The sequence below is a fragment of the Coptis chinensis genome, chromosome 4 (assembly GCF_015680905.1).
Source record: "Coptis chinensis isolate HL-2020 chromosome 4, ASM1568090v1, whole genome shotgun sequence".
NCBI classification, from domain to species: domain Eukaryota; kingdom Viridiplantae; phylum Streptophyta; class Magnoliopsida; order Ranunculales; family Ranunculaceae; genus Coptis; species Coptis chinensis.
Genome location: NC_141459.1, coordinates 67,102,177 through 67,106,482, shown reverse-complemented (window position 1 = coordinate 67,106,482; position 4,306 = coordinate 67,102,177). Strand labels below are relative to the sequence as shown.

At 36.7% G+C, this 4,306-nt stretch overlaps 1 pseudogene; it reads left to right on the top strand.

The window, feature by feature from the left end:
- On the top strand, positions 1-95 carry LOC147504486 (small nucleolar RNA R71; annotated as a pseudogene).
- The last annotated feature ends 4,211 nt before the right edge of the window (positions 96-4,306 follow it).

Genomic DNA, 4,306 nt, shown 5'->3' with positions numbered 1-4,306 from the left:
AAGTTATGATGTGGACACTCTATAAGGAGATCGGTGAAACGATTCCAAGCCTCTGAAAATGATTCATGAGGATTTTGTCGAAAAGAAATGAATCTTGGAAAGCATCTCATCCGTCTTTAGGGGTGGGTAAAAATGTTCCATAAACAAACAACAAGTTTAGCCCACGAGTCCACGTAATTAGGGCGCTTGGGCGCTTAACCAAGACGCCTTTATCCTTATATCTAAGGTGAAAGGGAATACCCTTAATTTAATTTGTTCCGCACCAACCGTAGGATGATGGAATGTTGTTAAGACTTGTTCAATCCTACGACATGCCGATAGGGTTTTTCATGGTCTAATCCATGAAAAACGGGTAACAAATTAAAAATATTTGGAGGGATTCGAAATCCTCACTGGTCCGCTAGAACGATGCAAGATTTGAGGCTATCGCTCAAGGCTTTGTAGAAGTTAGAGAGAGGCCTCTCTTCTTCGTCGGGCATTGTGTCAGGTGATGTTTGTGAAATAGTAGCTAGAGGTGTAGTGGGTGGTATACTAGATAGACTTGTTTGTTGACGTTGTTGTGTAATTACGCTCGGTGTTTTGTTCGCCGACCTTAATCATACAAAGCTAAAACCAAACTTAGCTAAACACATCAACACTCCAAACAATTCTGATATACTAGTATAAACCTCTAACAGAGAGAGGTGTGGAAAGAAAAGAATACCTGATTTCGGTCCTTGCTTTCGCTTTATGAATAGCGCCTTGTTTACGCTTGTTCGTGTATATAGCAGGTTAGAACACTGAAAAATATGAAAGAGCAAAGTTCGAAATAAAACCGTCGAAATCCAAAAATTTAACATAGGGATGGGCCTCGAAGTTATTTTCAAATTACAGTTGTTTTAGCGCTGGTCGCTCCACATAATGGCGGTGGTCGCTTCATGTCCAGCTGTCGATGAGTTAGGGCGGTCGCTTCGCTGTAATAATTTTTACCCGAATTTTTCAACTCTGAAATGGACAACCACAGTATGAATCAAACAAGGGTGGGTGGGTGAAATGGGACTTTAAGAACAGTACTAATACTACGAAAACAATACGAAAGTGAAACTAAGACGGCAGCGGTGCCATTTGATAAAAGATAAAATTGAATAGTTTACCTACGAAATGAATGATAAAACTCAAAACGTAAGTAAACTAAAACTAATTTAGTGATGCTTATATTTATCAAAGATTCTACTCTCAATCCTATGAGATATAGTGGAGTAGAGTGATTCGTTCCACTCCTAGTCCTTCCGTATGCTATGTTCTCAAGTGTAAGTACTCTACTTAAAGTCAATGAGAGATTTACGAATGAGGCAACTAGACTACGATGCAACTACCCACGAAATGCAACTAGTCGACGATGGAAATAACTAAGGGAATGCTACGTTGATTCGATGATAAGGAGTTAGAGGGGAATTGATTCCACCTTAACTCGACTTAATCCCATTAACTACAAATCGTCGTAATCCGAATTGAATCGCCCAGTAACAATTTGGTTCTTCCTAATCCCTAATTACACATGGCATTTCTACCAATTAATAACTAGCATGTGAACGATTAAACCCATTGTCATGGTGAACTAAACGTTTCTAGAGTGGAAAGGAAATTACGACGAATCTACGTTAATCGGAATCAAGCTTTCATCAAGGCTTCTCAACCCCTCTAATGGAGGTTTAGCCGAGAATCATTACGCAATCATTTTCGATTAAATTTAAACTAAACATGATATAAAGAATTGAAATTTACTTAATTAAACAATAATGAAATCTAATTTAATGACTAAAATGCAATAAGGATAGGAATTGAAATTGGATCTAGAAATGGAAATGACAAAAATTGAAGTTGATAGAAATACTACTTTATTGACCTAATCAAAATGAAGAACAAGATTCCAAGATTTAATCTAATACAATAATTGGATTTGAAACTACACTTAATCAAAAACAATTAAATAAAACTAGATCTAGAAGCTATTTTAATGGCTACTTTCTATTCTAAGCTACTTTATTTTCTAACCTAAAAATCTACTATTCTCTACTAAAAGATCTCCCATTAACAAAGAGCTAAGCTTTTGTTTTTATACATCCAGATCCAAAAATCGTGCATGGGCTTGGAGCCATGTTTTGGGCCAGAGAATCAGGCCCAAAACCCAATTCTTTCAGTAGAAAAAGGCCTCTTCAGCTGCAGTTGGCTTCAATAGACTTTTCGTCCACTTCTGCTCCTCTGATTGGATCAAGGCTTAGACCATTGGAAAGGTCTTTCTGAGCCAGTCGTTTTGACATAAGATAGGCCTCATTCCGAGGTCTGAGTCCAAAGATATGGTCTTCGGAAGTTCTGTTGACTTTGTGCACTGTTTCTGCCTGCGTGGACTTTGACTTTTCATCTTCTGACCGGGTTTTACAGAGGCTTTGTCTTCTTGAAAATTGGCCTTTAATCGCAGAACTCCTTAGCAACCGACCTTTGCTCCTTTATCTCGCTAAAGTGGCACATTTCTGCACATAATGGACTTTGAAGCCTGAAATGCATAAAAACACGTAATCAGTATTAACTCTTAATTATTACTCACATAATTGGTCTAAAGGTATGTCTGTTACAGGGTTAAAACTACAGTTTTGGGCTCTTATCACAAACCTTTCCTCTGCTTTGGTGATATTGTTAAATCACCTACTACTGTCCAAGGCATAGCTACTGAACCTTGAATTGAAAGAATATCTTTCCATAAATTAAGTCTGAGAACTTTGAAGTTCCTTGCATATACCACAGTAAGGAGAAATTCATCATTGGTAGGCTTCAATTTGACTTTATAGTGAATCCATTGGTCAAGATTCCTGTAGCTTGATGATATCCAACTGATAAGGATCCCAACATATCCAGATTCTACCTGTTGGATCTTTAACATAGTTGTTAATGTGTTCCCATGAAGGGAAACAAATGTTTCTTATAAGGTCATACTTATTTTGTCTAACCTTGGTTTCTAGGATACTGAAAACGCTCAATTTCTTCTCCACACAAACCTTGTTGATTTCTTTTGCTTTTTCCACCTCATTAGTACCTCTAACATTCCAAAAACATATAGATGTAATCATCAGTGAGTTTGGTTTTAAGATCCACTTGGTCAGCCCCTTGCCTTCTTGCCACTGTTATGACTCTTTGCTGAAGAATCTTTCTGCTTGCTTTGATGCGTACTGTTTCCCCCTCCACACTGCTTTCCCGATCTAGTTACCATACCTCCATTTGATAAAACAAAAAATTAAATAGTTTACCTACGAAATGAACGATGAACTCAAAACGTAAGTAAACTAAAACTACTTTTATGTGCCTATATTTTATCAAAGATTTCTACTCTCAATCCTATGAGATATAGTGGAGTAGAGTGATTCGTTCCACTCCTAGTCCTTCCGCATGCTGTGTTCTCTACGTATAAGTACTCTTCACTCTAAAGTCTAATGAGAGATTTATGAAGTGGCAACTAGACTACGATGCAACTACCCACAAGATGCAACTAGTCGATTATCAGAACAACTATGGGAATGCTACGTTGATTCTATGATAAGGAGTTAGAGGGGGGATTGATTCCACCTTCACTCGACTTAATCCTATTAATGATGAATCGTCGTAATCTGAATTTGAACTGCTTCGTAGAACAATATGGTTCCTAATCCCTAATTACACATGGCATTTCTACCAATTCATAACTAGCATGTGAACGATTAAACCCATTCTCATGGTGAACTAATCGTTTCTAGATTGGAAAGGAAATTACGACGACTCTATGATAATCGGAGTCAAGCTTTCATCAAGGCTTCTCAACCCCCTCAATGGAGGTTTAGCCGAGAATCATTACGCAATCATTTCCGATTAAATTAAAACTAAACATACTATAAAGAATTGAAATTTACTAATCTAAATTAAACAATAATTAAAATCTAATTAATAACTAAGAATTGAATAACAAGTAATAAATGAAATCGGGTCTAACACAATGTAAATGACAAGAATCGAAATTGACAAAATAACTATTTTATTTATCTAATCAATCAAGAATAATGATTCTAAGAGTTTAATCTAAAACAAGAATTGAAATGGAACTAAACTTAATTAATCTACTGAAAACTAGATCTAGAATTCTATATATTTTTAGGTCTAACTAGCTACCATTAACTATCTACCCTATCTACCCCTATCTACCCTATCTACCATTAACCAAGAGTGAAGCTTTGGTTTTTATACATTCAGATCCAAAAATCGTGCATGGGCTTGGAGCCATGTTTTGGGCCAGAGAATCAGG